We start from the raw sequence: 18675 nt of genomic DNA, 5'->3' as shown, positions 1-18675 counted from the left end.
TCAACACTCTGGTTGTTTACAGCCCAAGTCTCCCATTTCCTTCTGAGCCCCAATCTCACTTCACACTGTTTGAGACCCACTCCTTTCCAGCCAAACATCGGTCCAGCATTCCTTCTAAGCCAATTTCCTCAATCCATTATCTCCTTCTGAACTGTGAGCTTGCAGCAGCAGTGTATGGCCTGGTTGGGGTAAGTGAGTAGTGACAGCAAATACTGTAAGCTATCACAGTGCTTCTCAGCCAGTACTGAAGTTTTCAGCTCTTGATGCTTCTGCTGCACAATTTCCAGATTTCACTGCTGAATTGAGATCTCCCAGTATTACCTGTGTGAGTACTTGGTCTACTATTGACATTACTACTGGACAAGTCAGACCCCAGGTTGGAACCAGCTTGATAGATCCAGGGCAGGATTTTCCATTTCTGAGACTAAGTGTTGACGCCAATGGAGAATCCGTGAGCTTTTACGACAGCTGCACCTGGACCGATTCCGCTACCGTTGATGGACTAACACCGGTGCCATGTGGAACACACTCAATTCTACTGAAAAATGGTGCGGGATACTCGGGAGGCTGACACGCTGCAGCCGCACATTCACATTGCACTCCCTACACACATTTATCCCAGTCAAAAAGCTGGAGCACGCCCATACAGCTGATGGGTCATCTGGGGCCCGAGGGCACCCAGAGGGGGTGCCTGGGGGCTCACCTATATGACCCGTGGCACCATGTTCAAAGCGGGCTGTTAGCGGTGTGTACAGCTGCATGGCTGCCTTGCCGGCTGCGGCAACGGTGCTCTGTGCCCGTCCACCCGATCCTACAGCCTACCTCCTAGCCACCCCCCCGCTACTCCCCCAGCCCTGGAAGAAGCCCCCCCAGCCAGTGGCATAACTGTCAGCAAACTATGGCCATGTTGGACACTTTCCGTGCCCCCTGTCTCTCCCTCTGCAGCCATGACACCAGTTTCATGATTTTTAAAAGCACATGTGAACCATGCCGTCGGAAACTTGGCCCATCGGACGTGGAGCATCGTGCGTAATCCCGAAAATGAGATGCGATCGTGGTTGCAATTATGTGTGGCGCAGTGACGCTAATTTGGAGGGTGCGGAGCATTGCGATTAGGCGCCAAACAGGTGCCTACCGCAATTTCGGTTTGCGGAGCTCTTCTCCGCCCAATCGCTGCTCCTGATTTCGGCGTCAGGCAACGGAGAGTCCCACCTATGATGTTTTTGCATCCTTTATTGTAGTTCAAGCCACTAACATTTGTAAAATATTTTAGATTAATCTCTTCCAAAATGCATTCATATTATGAAACATTTATGTATGGCTATACTTTCTGTTTTTAAAGACCTTTTAAAGCACTCTGTAGTTTACTTCCAAGTATGCGATTTCTTACCTTTGCTATTAATCGCAACAATGAACACCTGCCAAAAGTTTTCTCAAAATTCAAGTGTATGTTTTGAACTGGACTTCCTCGGTCAATAATGTCTGAAAAACTCCAGTTTACAATGATCTCCTTTTCTTTAATATGTTCTGAAATATTCCCATTGATGTCTCCGTCTATTTTCTATCTAGAAACATTATTAAATATGATGGCCTCCCTTTCCTGAATCGTGCTGACTGACTACTAACAAGTTATGCTATTTGTCCACAAGATCTATCAAAAGCATTTCAAAGAAATTCCCTTCAACAGCTGTGAAACCTGCAGTTTTCATTTTGACTCTTAAATGTGTCTGAATAATGGAGATACAATCTCCATGTTTGCCACCACCCGAACCTCAGGGGCCTCTCACGTTTGAGTGGACTGGTGGAAATATTGGTTAAAAGTAACATAATTTCCATAACCATCTCCTCGTAAATTCATTGGTGAAAGAAGTCTGCATGTGAATAGTTTTGCTCAAATTTTCCTGTGAACCCGGGCACAGTAATGGTAAATCAATGGTATTTGTTATTATTCCAGTGTAGAGTCTCCAGGAAATAATAGTGTAAGTGAGTTACAACATTATTTACACTGAAATAATTTCTTGGGACCTCTGTACCAATAACCCCACCTAAACTGAGAAATGTTCATTATCGTAGCTCCATCCATATGACATTCAATAACAGTCTCTGATATCACCTTTCACACTGCAGCTGCTTGGATGGAAAAATAACTGTGCCGGTGGCCTAGTATAGACTAAGTGATTTATTGCTCCCACATGACCTTCATATCCTCTGTGATTCTTCCAATTTTGTCAGTCTTGCCAGATTTTGTATGGATTGTCTGAAGGCTATGCTTTCATGACCAAACACCCTTCTCTAGGTATGACAAAATGTGGGGGCTTACTGTGTACATTCCCCTGTTCTATTTTTTAACTAACTTTAGAGTACCCAATTCATACTTTTTTCCAATTCAGGGGCAATTTAGCCTGCACATCTTTGGATTGTGGGGGCGAAACCCACGCAAACACGAGGAGAATGTGCAAACTCCACACGGACAGTGACCCAGAGCTGGGATCGAACCTGGGACCTCGGCGCCGTGAGGCAAAAGGGCTAACCCACTGCGCCACTGTGCTGCCCCATTCCCCTGTTCTTGATTACAAGGGATGACCTTGAGGTTCAACGGAGGAAGGAGACACAATGCCTGAGGCATCACAGCCAGAAACTGCAGTGAATTCACTTACTTTGAGGAAAATACTGACGTCTCAAAGTCCAGACCTGCCCTGGTCAGGTCATTGTGCTTTGTCCAGCACTGATACCCTGAATGTGGCCTGGGCTACCTTTCTCCATGCCACAGAATCATATTGCTGGCAGCCATCCACTTGGTGTCCTCATTGCCAATCATATCTTTGCTTTACCACATTGAGGATGATCAACACGTCCCCCACCCTGTAAGGAACAAAGACCTGTATTCTAGAACTTGCCACACCCCTAGCTAAGCTGTTCCAGTCCAGCTCCAACACTGACATTTAAATTGCCCAGGCATGTTGTGTACACAAAAAGTAGCAGAAATCCAACCCGGCCAATTACCGCCCCATCAGCCTACTCTCGATCATCAGCAAAGTGATGGAAGGTGCAAACAACTACTATCAAGCCGCACTTGCTTAGCAATAATCTGCTTGCTGATGGTATGTTTGGGTTCTGGCAAGATCACTTAGCTCCTGATCTCAATACAGCATTGGTTCGCACATGAATAAAAGAGCTGAACTCCACACAGGAGGTGAGAAAGGCTGCCTTTGGCATCAAGGCAGCATTTGACAAAGTGTGACATCAAAGAGCCCTCGCAGTCAGTGAGAATTGGGGAAAACCTTCCTCTGGTTGGAGTCATAGCAAAGGAAGGTGGTTATGTTGTGGAGGTCAATGATCTCAGTTCCAGCACATCATTGCAGGACTTCCTCAGAGTAGTGTCCCAGGCTCAACCATCTACAGCTGCTTCAGCAATGACATTGCTTCCATTATAAGGTCAGAAGGGGGATGTTCGCTGATGATTGTAGAATGTTGAGCACTGTTCACGACTTCTCGGAAACTGTCGAAATGCAGCATTGTCCATGCTTAGGCTGACAAGTGGCAAGTAACATTTGTGCCACACAAGTGCCAGACAATGATTCTCTCCATCAAGAGAGAATCTAACCATCGCCTCTTATCATTGTATTACCATCACTGAATCCCCACTATCATTATCCTGGGGGTTATCATTAACCAGAACTTGAACTGACCAAGCCATATAAATACTGTCGCTACCAGAGCAGGTCAGAGGCCAAGAATCTTGTGGCAAGTAGCTTACCGCCTGACTGGCCAACGAATTAACTCCTCTCTGACATTATCATCAAGTATACCATATACTATTTGATCTCTGACAAGTGAATCATGTAGATTGTCATAGTTACACGTTTTAGCTAAGAGCTTCAGATCTGTGATGAAATTATTCACAGGTTCACCAGTTTTTTGAATTCTCCGATGAAATTTCAGTCGTTCTAAAATTTAATTTCTCTGCATTTTACAATGTTCATCAAACTTCACTATCACTTGATTAAATTTAGTTTTATCTTCACCAGCACTAAAATTAAATGAGTTGAATATTTTGATTGCTTGCTGTCCTGCAAGGGACAGAAATAACGCGATTCTTCTAGCTTCTGGTGCTGCACGTAAATTAATAGCTTCTAGGTAAAGTTGAAATTGTTGCTTGAACAACTTCCAATTTAAATTTAAATTACCAGTGGTCTTTAGATGTCTTGGTGCTTGAACTTGGTCCATTGATAGGTTGTTTGCGTTGAAGTTTTCAAAGTTGCGATGATTGCTATAATCGAATAGTTGAATCCGTTTTTTTCATTTTTCTTTCTTCATTTCTATACTAAATCTTCGTTAGTCTTTCTTAAAAGATTTAAAACTCACTGGTACCATGTTATATTTTAAATAATGACTTATCTAAAATATATATAACTACTCTTGAATCCACTAGGATGATAACATGACCAATAGTCTTCTTGTTGAAAGATTAACTATTTAATGAGTAATAAAATAATAAACTGTGAGTCCTTTTACTCAATACTAAACTAACTAAACAAGAAATAAAGTGCAATACAGATAACTATATAACTATACACTATTAACACAAACTAGTTCTAACTTCTCTCACTCTAGCTTTTCTATGTCTTGCTTGTTTACTGTTCTGGATCACACTCTCTAACTCATTAAAAAGAGCGGGAATCCGATTCTTATAATATCTGACTTTGAGACATCTAGTGTTGAAATGACTGTACTACATTTACATACATTGATCATGTGTATTGATATCTGAATATCACTACAATGTCCAATACTATCTAGAAGGACAAGTGCAGCATACACATGGGGACACCACCACCTGGAAGTACCCCTCCAAGTCACTCACCATACTGACTTGGAAATATATCATCGTTCCTTCACTGTCATTGGATCAAAATCCTGGAATTCCCTCCCTAACAGCATGGTGAGTGCACCTACATCACATGGACTGCAACGGTTCAAGAAGACAGCTCACCACCACCTTCTCAAGGGCAATTAGGGACTGTCAGCATTGCCCACATCCCATAAATATATATTTTTAAAGTCTCAACCTGGCTTTGTACCAAGGGAATGAGCATAGATTATATTTACAATAATTTATTTTCTCATAAATAACAGTTGAAATTGTTTTGAGATCAGTTCAGAACAGACACTTGGCCGTTCATTTCCCTCTTCATTCCAGCACAAATACCAAACCTCACTAAGTTATAACATCTGTCCTCAACCTTTTGAAGTGTGGTCGGTTTTGAGGTAAGCCGTTGGCTGCTCTGTGATCAGGGTCTATGATTTGAGATTAGACTTGTAGTGCCGTAGACAAATTAATTTTTCAGGATTCAAGTATTGTGAGAAGATCAAAGTGAGCAACTGCCTGATTTATGGTGTGGGTTACATTGTAGCATTGCAGGAAATTCTGGACTTTTATGAGTATCTAATCTTTTTATCATCATATCCATCTTAATTTACTTACCGTTTAGCCTCTAATTCTCGTGATATCCAACTTTTATGACAGTCACCTTTTACTGAGTAATGATGGATGGGTAGTAACTATTTAGTAATCTTATTTTCAGCTTCTACCTTCGAAGTATTTTCTTAAGTGAACTCATGTTTTACACTTCGGTTGCTGCATTCTTGGCAATCCTATGTTCCGCATTTCTCTTGCCTTCTCATATCACTTGTTATTTTTAAGAAGTGCGTTTTCCCAGTCTTCCTGCTTACCATGATTCCTTGCCCATTTTTAACTTCATCTACTTATTTACAGTAATACTTTAACATTCCTGTTAATCTACATCATGCATAAGTTTGAGAACGCCAACCTTTTTTCACAATGCGTAACTAACATTATGTTATTAGTTAACATTTGACAGCATTTTAAAATTTATTGTGCATTTTTGCATTGCGTCCCAGAAGAAAACTGCAATTGTGTTCAGTGATTTGATTAGGATGTTTACAGCTGGTGTTTGCTTTGAATGGCGTGTGGACATTTTAGAATCAATCGTTTATGGAAGCAGTTTTGCACAAAGTTGAACTTATAATTATTTAAGAATTTTTGAACTGGGATGCATTTCTGTTTTATTTTCTTGTGACCTGTTTGAACTGCATTTTGTCCATTTAACAGATATGGCCTTCCAAAAGCAGATTCACCAACGCTTTCTGAATAAATGACTGTCGGTGTGATATTATTATCTATTGCTAATAGGGATAATTTAGGGATGCTCTCAACTTTGAAAGAATTTCTGAACAGCCTGCTGACCCATAATCCCTTTTCGAGGGAAATATCCAATTAGACCTTTGGTTTTGTAATTTTGGGTAATTTGGCAAACAAGGGACATTTCACCAAAGGACTGTTAACTGGAATAAAGATCAACTAGGGCTCTGTTACTAAAAACTAAATGTACGGGTATTTGACATTTACTGCTCTTCAACAAAAATTATAAAAATACAGTGGATCCAGTTCTTTATATTAAAATCTTGCATGAAAATGTATAAATGCTTTTCCTATCATATCTGATCTGCGAAGCAGTTGTACATGATTGGTCTGTGATTCCTCATGACTGGCAACCATCAGTAAAGTACATGATAATTCATGACGGCATTTACCATTTCTTATCATCTTTTTAATTTATTCATTCATGGGTGTTGCTGTCTGGGCCAGGGTTTATTGTTTCATTCTTAATTGCCCTTGAGAAGGTGGTGGTGAGCCGTCTCTCTGAGCGGCTGCAGTCCATGTGGTGTTGGTTCACCCAGAGTGCAGGCCAGTGGCGTGCAGAGGTCTGGTGATGCCCGGGGCAAATCTTGATTGTATGCCCCAAAGACTCAAGTATAAGGCCTAATATACTGAGAAATATTATGAGAAAGGAAAACATTTTGAATATATAAACACAGATGAAACATGAAATAAACGCTTTATTCGATTTTAATATTCGATAATAAATATAAAGGGGCTGGTTTAGCTCACAAGGCTAAATCACTGGCTTTTAAAGCAGACCAAGCAGGCCAGCAGCACGGTTCGATTCCCGTACTAGCCTCCCCGGACAGGCGCCGGAATGTGGCGACTAGGGGCTTTTCACAGTAACTTCATTGAAGCCTACTCGTGACAATAAGCGAATTTCATTTCATTTCAATCAAATTTATTAAGTTCTTTTCCCCAAATGATACCTCCTGTCACAAAACACCTGAACTACTTCACTTTTTACATCAGCTGTGAGAAATTCTTTTTCAATGCTTATTAAAGCCAGGTTGGTCAGTCGCTCCTGTGACATAGAAGACCTCAGATATGTTTTTATTAATTTCAGTTTTGAAAATGACCTTTCACAGCTTGCGACTGAAAATGCGATTGTAAGCAGTAATCTGTATGAAACACACAGCGTCGGAAAGACATCCCTCCCATACTGCAGTAAAGACTTCAGAGCATCTTTAGGATCAGGGGGAACTCTATTCCCTCCAGCTCGAAGGAGCATCACAAAATCAATAATTTTGTCATATAACTGAATTGCAACCACATCATTGTCATAATAATTTGCAAAGTCTGAACATTCCTTTTTTAATTTCTCTCTTGTTCATCTTCAATCACTCCTGAATTCAAGTTCAGAAGAAAAGAAAATCGGTCACTGAGTCTTTGAAGACGGACACTGCGGTCTTCAATTTCAGTTTTTAATCTGTTCACAATCTCTACCATTACTCTATTCATATCTCCTTGTGCCGTCAGTCCACTATCTCTTGCTGACTCTCCAGGCATTATTCTTCTTCTCCTTGTTCGTGCAATTGGTATTCCCCAATTGTGACAATATTCATTGGCTAAATCTATTGCATTGTGGATAATTTCGTCATTCTTCAAATTCAAGATATGAATAAGTCCTCTCAGATCACAAGAAGCTTCATGGAACCCCATTTTCGGATCCTGCAAACGTTTTGAGACTTTATCCACTGATGATAAAACTGAGTTCCAAAAATTTAATAAAGCTATAAACGGGAACTGTTGAATAGAGTTCAGTAGCGATCCTGCATCAGATTTAGTTTCCCTTGAAAATTCTCCTTCCAGCAGGTGTTGAAGGCTTGCAATAACGTTGTCACACTCTTCGTGGATTACTTGCACAGCATCATGGCTGGAACTCCATCTTGTGTCACACTGTCTTTTCACAGTCCAAGTGACAAATGATTTTAACACTTCCCAACGAGAAGTAGATGAAGAAAAAAAAGTAGAGTTTTTCTAGAATGCCAAAAAATGTAACAACAACAGGTTGCACCTCACTTGCATGGACACAGGACAAATTGAGGCTGTGGTTCTCGCAGTTCACAAACACAGCTTTAGGGTTAACTTCAATAATCTTTTGTTGAACACCTCCTCTCACTCCAGCCATAACTGCTGCGTTATCATATGCTTGACCATGACAGTCATTCATGGAAATTTTGTCTTCTTCCAATTTTTCCTGAATTTTATTTACCAGGCTGACTGCATCTTTCTTGTTGACTTGAAAAAATCCCAGAAATGTCTCCTTTATTTCTACTTTTCTGTTTTCATCAATATGAACGTAACGCAGAATTTCAGAAACCTGATCTTCATGGGCAATATCTGGAGTTGAATCCAGCATTATGCTAAAATATTTTGCGTCCTTAATTTCGGAAATTATATTTTTCTTGACAGTTTCACCAAGAAGATTGATTATTTCGTTTTGAATTCTGTTGGACAAGTAGGTGACACTTTTTGGTTTCTCTTTCCCTCTCTGCAAGTGTTTTGCTAAGATGTCATCATATTTGGCCAAAAGTCTGATTGTTGCTAGAAAGTTTCCTGTATTTTCACTGACTGTCTCCCCTGGCTCTGATAAGCCAGATATTCCTTCTCCTCGATGTCCACGATAGGCCAAATTCTGTTTTGCCAGAAAGGATATAACCTCGACAATCCGTTCAGTTATAGCTTTCCATCTTTTCTTTTCAGCAGACATTTGCTGTTGAAGTTCAGCATCTATCGTAGTTGAATGATGGAGTCGAACTACAAGTTCAGGTATTCCCTCATGTGAGCTCTATGAGAAGGGCTTTTCTCATGGTCAGGTATTGTTGGATTTAATTTTCTCCAAGTGGAGAAACCGTCTTCCTTTCCAAAGTTTGACACAGACAACAAATGCTCCTTTGAAAACAAAAAGCAAACAAAACAGTAGCATGCTTTCCGATATGGAGAGTATAACAACCATTTTCTCTCCACAATTTCTCCGTTTGTGGAAACTTTATCAAACCACTGTTTGGAAAATGATCTCCCATCCTTCTCAGCAAATGGACCACTTTTATTCTGATATCTTTCAGGGCCATGTTGTAATATTGTCATCTTCAAATGATCTGGAATCGGTTTCTTCAAACAGCCAAAATCGCTTCTTTGCAAAAATATGCAAATATCTTCTTTATTTTCTTCACATGGATCATCATCCTGACAACGAGACTGAGGAGAGAGAGTATTATGTTCTGACCGAGCTGAATCCGTATCAGAAAAATCCTTCTCTGCACCCACATCATCTTTTACTTCTCCAGGTTCTCTTACTTCTTCTTTACTTCTTTTTATCCATGCATCTAATGCCCCTCTTTGATGGGACTCTTCTTCGACTCTGGCCCTCTTTTTTTTCCTGTTCTGTGCTCCACTCGGTTGTACACGAAATACTCGTAACATTTCATTTTCTATCTCAAAAACCGTAAGACGCATGAGAAAATGGGAAGAAAATGGTAAACAATCGGTCAGTTGCAGACGGATAAACCATATTTCATTTCTTTGTTCCTTCGTATCAAATTATTTCACACTGATTCTCCACTGATAATTTTGTGCAATTTATATCATAGACTTGCAAATTAGTGGTATCTGTATTTGAATATTAGCATGTTAAGGAATAAATGTCTCCTATTCCGAGATTAAATGCCATAGCAATCCTCTGATCATCCAGGCTTCACTCTTACTACATCCCACGTAAATATTTCATTAAATATCGCCAAAAAACCTATAAAAACCGTAGTTGCACCTGTTCTAGAGCTATTCACTGACCTGAGTAGGTAAAAGAACTAATCGAGATGCACAAAAAGCTGAAGAAAAGACGAGTTATGACTCGAGGAAACGCAGGAACGAACAGCCACGTCTGCTTGTTGCTTTTGATGGTTGCACCACGTACATCATGCGCATGCGTGTGGGGGGTATGGGGAGAAGGACCATTTTCTCTAGACAGAAAGGGTACACCATGTTAAAGGAATAAAGGGCTAACAACTGCCTCTGCTGTGTGGTGAGCCTCCAAAAATTGATTTATCACCGCTGAAATTTTAAAATTACTATCTTATTTCCTTCTCTGGGGCAGCACGGTGGCCTAGTGGTTAGCACAACCGCCTCACGGAACTGAGGTCCCAGGTTCGATCCCGGCTCTGGGTCACTGTCAGTGTGGAGTTTGCACATTCTCCCCGTGTCTGCGTTGGTTTCGCCCCCACAACCCAAAAAATGTGCAGAGTAGGTGGATTGGCCACGCTAAATTGCCCCTTAATTGAAAAAAATAATTGGGTAATCTAAATTTTTTTTTTTTTAAATTTAAAAAAAAAAAAATTTTTTTTTTTTTTCCTTCTCTGATTGGATGCCCCCATCCAATGGATGCCCGGGGCCAATGCACCTTCGGCCCCCCCCTCTGCACGCCACTGGTGCAGGCAGGTCCAGGACTTTGACCCAGTGACAGTGAAGGAAAGGCGATAAAGTTTCCAGTCAGGGTGGTGTTCCCAGTTTGAATGTTATCCACGTCTTGCTGCTGTTACAATCCCAATTGATCTTATAACTGAATGGGAAGATTCCAGAAGAGAATGCTGACTCAGAAGACCATGGGCGAGATTCTCCATAGCCCAACGCCGAAATTGTGTTCGGCGATCGGGCGGAGAATGGATTTTCGTGCTGAAATCGGGGTCTGCGCCGGTTTAGCGCTGGTCCGCCATGCTCAGCCCCTTAAAATTGGTGTCATTGTGACACGCGTCGCACGCCGTTTCTACAGCGTTGGTGCATCATCGGCCTGGACCACGATGCTCCATCCCCGTTAGGCCGAGTTCCCAATGGCGCGGGACACGTGTGGTTGCAGCAGTCGGGAACCCGGCGTGCCGGCTGCAGACCGTGTCCAGCGCGGTCACACTTGGCCAGGATCCATGCCGCTGGCCGGGGGGAGAGCTTCTGCTAGGGCTGGGGGGGGGGGGGGGGTGGGGACTGGTGGGAGCTGGCCAGTGGGTGGGCTTTGGAGTCACGGATGGTGGGTTGGGTTCACACACGGCCTGCGCCATTTGGTATGGCACAACCACCGCAGGTCATCAGCCGTGCGCATGCGCAGCCCTGGACCCGGCCATTCTCCGGCCGTTTTCAGTACAGGAGGCGGGAGTTTCAGTCGGCACCAGTGCTAGCCCCTCACCGGTGCCAGAATCGGTGAGGGTTTCACGCCAATTTTATGGTTGTAAAAGACCATGGGCTGGATTCTCCGCCGTCCGGATTCTCTGTTTTGCAGGCAGCTCTGGGGTTTCCCGACGGCGTGGGGCAGCCCCACAATGGGAAACCCCATTGACCAGCCGGTGAAACGGAGAATTCCGGCGGCATGCGGCACCAGAAACCTGGTGCAGCGGGACGGAGAAACCCGCCCCACACATGCTCCACTGGTGCCGGCACTTAGCCGCTGAAATGGAGAATATAGCCCCATAACTTTAATTTTACAAAATGTGGAGGAATGGAGTCACACTCTGTTTTAACAAAACAAAACATTTAGTGAACATGAAAAAATTGGATTATGATACAATAAGCCTTGACTCCCCCTTAGCTTAACAGTTACACACAGATTTAAAGACTAATATGGATTACAGAAAACATCTTAAGTTACAATGGTCTCACTAACACAAAAAAAATCCCTTTTAAGCACACGAGATGAATGCGGTCAAATACACACGTTCCCGCTCTGAACCCAAGCTAGTGTCTGTGGAGTCTCCTCCGAATCTCCAAACAAGTCCCGAAAGACGTGCTGCTGGGTGATTTAGACATTCTGAATTCTCCCTCACTGTACCTGAACAGGCGACTGGGTGTGGCGACTAGGGGATTTTCACAGTTAACTTAATTGCAGTGTTCATGTAAGCCTACTTGTGACACTAATAAAGATTATGATGATCAGGTCCTGTTGCTGCCAGGCCTTTTTTTCTCTAGAGCCATCTCTATTTCACTTCTAGTTGCTATTTCTGTTCCACAGGTTTGGTTTAGTTTGTTGTACTTTGGCAGCTGGGTTGAGATTGTGGTTTCAAGTCCAGCTCCAGAAATGTCAGTAAAAAAAGTCAAGGGTGACATTCCAATGCAATACTTAGAGGGTGTTGCACTCGAGGAGGTACTGTGTTCCAGATGGAGATCCAGTGCAGATGAATTCAAAACTTTACATGACACGCTTTAAAGAACAGGGGAGCTCTTGGTATCCTGGCCAATATTTATCCCTTAACCAACATCACTAAAACAGATTTACCTGGTCATTGGGGCCATGCTGTCTTCAAATTGGCTGCTCCCTTTCCAGCATTACAACTGTGACTACACATTAAATGATTTGGAGATGCCGGCATTGGACTGGGGTGAGCACAGTAAGAAGTCTTACAACATCAGGTTAAAGTCCAACAGGTTTGTTTCAAACACTAGCTTTCGGAGCACTGCTCCTTCCTCAGGTGAATTCACTTGACATGGTATAATACCTTTACTCAAATGGCAGTGTTCTCAAAGCTAGAAAGCTTGTGCATGGCACCCACACACTGTACCCATGGATGAACTTCACTCACCATCTATAACCTGGTGTTGTAAGACTTCTTACTGTACACATTAAATGTCCTTGAGTCATGAATGGTACTTTGTAAATACAAGTGGCCAAGATGAAAATTCTTCTTGTTGGTTCCAATGCTGCTTCTAGATTTGAATGAGGAACAATAGTTCACCAGAGATCAAGAAAGGGCCGTGCAGCCTTATCTCATGTATATGTATTAGCTACTCGGACCCCAAAACCTACATTTACTGGTCCATAGCAAATTCCTGGTGCCTGTACTTCACAAAATAGACTGCAACAAAGCAATGCCATCTACTGACGATTGGTCCACACGCAACTTATACCACAGGGTATATTTCCCATGGGTGTCAAGGTTGCCAATTTTGTTTCAAGTTGTACTCCAGCTGATAATTCAAAACCACTACTTGTGCACGGATGCTACTTTAAGAGAGGGCATGTGTACATCACCTGGCCTGTGGCAGATCAGCATTAGCTTGACATGATATAATACCTTTACTCAAATGGCAGTGTTCTCAATGCTACAAAGCTTGTGCATGGCACCCACACACTGTACCCATGGATGAACTTCACTCACCACCTCCTGAAGGACAAAGTGAAGCACATTACTCTGAGAAGGTATTCTGAAGTGTCATGCAGGACAATGATCCAAATACAGCAAGCATTTTAATTTTGACAACCAGCAAACAGGCAGGTAAGTGCTGGTCACGCCATCTCTTACCAGCAGATGCTTTGCATGTTGCATTGGTTTCCTTTCAACCCTGGACCTGACATGGTTGTCTGATATTTCTTTATCCATTCGTATCTCTGCCCCTCCCCCACACCCCGCAAACCACCATCTCTGCAGCATTGACAAAGATTGACAAATATTTAGAATACATTTTAAATCTTTCCAACAGCTGAGTCAATATTTTCTCCCAAGCACAACCTTTAAATGGGCAGATTTTAAATATGAACTTGTAGCCACATTTCCTATGTGCCTAATAGTCTAGCTCCCTACATAAGGCAATAGCTGTGCTGGGCGTTTATCCAAATTATTCAAATGATCTGACCATACAAAATTGACTGGTTGTTAGTCCAGCGTGTGGTGGTCTAAATTCATGTTGGCAGTTAGCCACCCGACATTGACTGCAGTTTAAAATAGGGTTTAGGTCTTTTGCACTTATGTATCACCAGTAATGTTATTATCACCTTCATTTATGGGCAGTTAAATAAAATTTAATTAGTGAAGGTCTGAAATTGTAAGTAGAAGTTAACATATTGGATACCTGACGGTAGCACAGTGGTTGGCACTGTTGCTTCTAAGTGCCAGGGACCTGGGTTCGATTCCCAGCTTGGGTCACTGTTTGTGCGGAGTCTGCACGTTCTCCCCATGTCTGCGTGAGTTTCCTCCGGATGCTCTGGTTTCCTCCCACAAAGTCCCGAAAGACGTGCTTGTTGGGTGAATTGGGCATTCTGAATCCTCCCTCTGTGTACCTGAACAGGTGCCGGAATGTGGTGACTAGGGGATTTTCACAGTAACTTAATTGCTGTTAGTGTTAATGTAAGCCTACTTGTGACACTAATAAGGATTATTATTATTTTCTTTCATTCAATTAAAAAAAATTGTCCCATTGTTCACGATAGGAAAGCAGCACTTAATAATCCTACCTGTTCCGAAAGCATTAAGGGGGGCATTTTCCCTGCTATAGCGCCAATCGTTTAGGCATTGAGGACTTTCTGAGCTGGCCAATGTGGGATCTTGAGCTATAATGCCTGGTTAACTCGCCTTTAGTACACAATGCCACCTTGGTAAAGGAGTTGAAGCGTGTGGAAAGGAACAGCCACCTTGAGAATGATTAAACCTCTGATTATCCAGTGCACTGGCTTCTAATGCACGTGAAAGAGTTGGATGGCACTGTGATTTCCAACATAACAGTAACCAGTCAGCAGGAGTAAAGAGAATAGCTTCCTTCCTATGCTGAGAATTGTGAGCACTGCTTAAAGTCATGCTCATTTTTCATTGTTCATTGAGATCAACTGATTACACTGTATTTGCAGAAGGCATTTGGTCCACATTGGGAGACTTGCTGGGATATTGCGGAAACTTCACCAAGGCTCTAATAATAATAATAATCTTTATTATCACAAGTAGGGCCTCACGGTAGCATGGTGGTTAGCATCAATGCTTCACAGCTCCAGGGTCCCAGGTTCGATTCCCGGCTGGGTCACTGTCTGTGTGGAGTCTGCACGTCCTCCCCGTGTGCGCGTGGGTTTCCTCCGGGTGCTCCGGTTTCCTCCCACAGTCCAAAGATGTGCGGGTTAGGTGGATTGGCCATGCTAAATTGCCCGTAGTGTAAGGTTAATGGGGGGATTGTTGGGTTACGGGTATACGGGTTACGTGGGTTTAAGTGGGGTGATCATTGTTCGGCACAACATCGAGGGCCGAAGGGCCTGTTCTGTGCTGTACTGTTCTATGTTCTATGTTCTATAAGTAGGCATACATTAACACTGCAATGAAGTTACTGTGAAAACACTCTAGTAATAGTTCATTCTGAAAATTCTCTAAATTTCACCTTAAAAAGTCTGTACTGTGCTCTTGAATCAACCCACCTGATTGGGAATCTGAATCAATCAACATAGAATCCCTATAATGCAGGAGACGGCCATTCGGCCCATCGAATCTGTAGTGACCTTCTGAAAGAACACCCTACCTAGGCCCAATCCACCGTCCTATCCCCGTAACCCCACCTAGGGGCAATTTAGCATAGCCAATCCACCTAACCTGCACATCTTCAGACTGGGAGGAAACCAGAACACCCAAAGGAAACCCATGCAGACATGGGAAGAATGTGCAAACTCCACACAGACAGTCACCCGAGGTCGGAATCAAACCCGGGTTTCTAGCGCTGTGAGGCAGCAGGATCGACGTTTGGGAAACCTTTTAGGAGTCACCAGAAGAAAGAGATTGATTAGTCATGGGGATATTGCTCGAGGTCCTCTTGGTGTGAAGGAAGAACAGGAGGAAGAGGTGAAACCAGTCAGAACAACACCAATTACTGCAGGAGAGTGAGAGAGAGATTCATTGTGATTTGCCACTTGTTACATAAACTGGCAATCATGAGAGATTAGCTTTTCCACCAGTGATTATGCCAGAGGGTCCAGCCTAGGAGGAGGAGAAAGACGAGGGTGACCAGGGAGAACACAAGAGCGTCCCAGCTAAATGGCCCACACCTGAGAGAGATTACCACTGCCAGCTAATTTTTCAAAAATACATTTAAAGTGCCCAATTCTTTTTTTTCAATTAAGTGGCAATTTAGCTTGGCCAATTCACCTACCCTGCACATCTTTGGGTTGTGAGGGTGAGACCCACGCACAATGGGAAGAATGTGCAAACTCCACATGGACAGTGACCCGGGGCCGGGATTGAACCCACGTCCTTGGCACTGTGTGGCAGAAGTGCTAACCACTGCGCCACCATGCCGCCCCTAACTGCCAGTTAATGGTGCCAGAAGTTGACAATCTGCGCTCATTTCAGCCTTTATCCTGTGAAGAACACACTTAAAACTGTCACCAATTCTTGTGCTACCCAATTATTATAATTATTCTTTGGGGCAAAAATAATGAAGCCACGATACAAGCAACAACACTTAAATATTAAACGATTCACCATGGTGCTTACCCTTCAGGGCTATTGTATAAATGCTCTTCCCCACTGTGATGCTTCCACATATTCAACATAGTGCCAGCAGTATATAAAGTGAATGATTGCTGAGAGTCTGAACAAGGCAGTTCAGATGTCTTCCTAAAATGACCATGAGAGGCTGTGGGCCATGACTGCAGTGGAAACTGTCTCTTCACTTGTCAGTCACTGCATCCATAGGTTGCTGGATTGATTTAGCCCACTTCTCCAAGCCGGAGATGATCGGTTCCAGACTTTACACAAAGCCACAGGTCAAGCTAGAGTCAAACTCCTCCATCCCTCAAGCCATGGCCTATAAACATCTAGATAGGCTGTCTATTGCAACAAGCATTAGATTGGTCAAGCCCATCAGCCTTCTACTGATGCTTAGGCTTACAAGATTCTCATCTGACTCCTCTGCAGTAAATCGAGCATGTGACCTAGCCCCTGTCCCTTCCATCTGGACTGCCTGGAGCGCCTAATGGTGCCTGTGTATGGCAGTATGAGGATCCATATTTTCCCCTGGCCTCGAAAGTTATGCTCGGTGTCACTCTCTGATCTGGTGCTTGTAACCATAATGGTGATTGATCCTACTGTATTTTGGTTCTTGTTTTCCTCATCTTTGCACTTCTCTTCTCCTTCAGCCATGAATTGAATTTGATTTATTGTCATGTGTACCGAGGTACAGTGAAAAGTATCTCTTGCCTGATGGAAGAAGTTTGAAGAGAGAATAACCCAGGTGGGAAGGTTCTTTGATTAAGCTGCCCACTTTCACAAGGCAGCGGGGGGGTATAGAAAGAGGCAATGGACGGGAGGCGGGTTTGCTTGATAGATTGGTCTGTGTTGATGACTGGTCTCTGTAGTTTCTTACAGTGTTGGGCTGAGCAGTTACCATGCAGTCAGTTAGGATACTTTGTATGGTGCATCTGTAAAAATTGGTAAGAGTCAATGTGGACATGCCGAATTTCCTTAGTTTCCTGAGGAAGTATAGGCACTGTCATGCTTTCTTGGTTGTAGCGCAACGTGCGTGGACCAGGACAGATTGTTGGTGATGCGCACACCTAGCAATTTGAAGCTGCCAATCATCTCCACCTCGGCACCATTAATGCAGACAGGGGTGTGTATTATACTTTGCTTCATGAAGTCAATGACCAGCTCTTTCATTTTGCTGATGTTAAGAGAGAGATAGTTGTTGTCACACCATGCCAGTAGGTTCACTATCTCCCTCCTGGACCCTGAATCATCATTGTTCGAGATCTGACACACTACGATTGTGTAATCAGCAAACTTGTAGATGGAGTTGGATCCAAATGTTGCCACACAGTCGTGTATGTATAGGGAGTTTAGTCGGGGGCTAAGGACGCAGCCTTGCGGGGCCCCAGTATTGAGGAATATCGTGGAGGAGGAGTTGTTGTTTATCCTTACTGAAACAGGTGCGAAGTTCAGAATGGAGTAAGGAGAGGTTGAAGATGTCTGTGAACATACCTGCCAGTTGGTCTGTGCAGTATCTGAGTGCATGACCAGGGACTCCGTCAGGACCTGTCGCTTTCCGAGGGTCCACTGTCAGGAAGACTGATCTGACTTTGGAAGCTGTGACGGTGGATATGGGTGTGTCGAAGGCTGCTGGGGCAGTTGACAGCGGTTAAATGGTTTCCTGCTTGAACTGAGCATAGCCTGCATCGAGTTCATCGGGGAGGGGTGTGCTGCTGCCAGAGAATCTACTCGGCTTTGCTTTGTAACCCGTTATTTTTTTTTATTTCTTTTATTTATTTATTTTTTTTTTTTTTTATAAATTTAGTGTACCCAATTCATTTTTTCCAATGAAGGGGCAATTTAGCGTGGCCAATCCACCTACCCTGCACATCTTTGGGTTGTGGGGGTGAAACCCACGCAAACACGGGGAGAATGTGCAAACTCCACACGGACAGTGACCCAGAGCCGGGATCGAACCTGGGACCTCGGCGCCGTGAGGCCGCAGTGCTAACCCACTGCGCCACCGTGCTGCCCCTTTGTAACCCGTTATGTTGTTTAGGCCTTGCCACAACCGACAAGAGTCCATGTCCTTAGTCTGTGACTCTAACTTAGTCTGGCATTGTCTCTTGGCATCCCTGGTGACTTTGCGGAGATTTGCTAGTGGGAAGTAGGGTGAGGGATGTGGGTGTGAGATGGCTCTTCCTCTTCTTTCAATTTCCCCAATGGAGGGAGTGCACG

This window comes from Scyliorhinus canicula, chromosome 9 (genome assembly GCF_902713615.1).
Source record: "Scyliorhinus canicula chromosome 9, sScyCan1.1, whole genome shotgun sequence".
Taxonomy (NCBI): domain Eukaryota; kingdom Metazoa; phylum Chordata; class Chondrichthyes; order Carcharhiniformes; family Scyliorhinidae; genus Scyliorhinus; species Scyliorhinus canicula.
The sequence above is the reverse complement of the archived record's forward strand: the minus strand, read 5'-3'. Positions refer to the sequence as shown.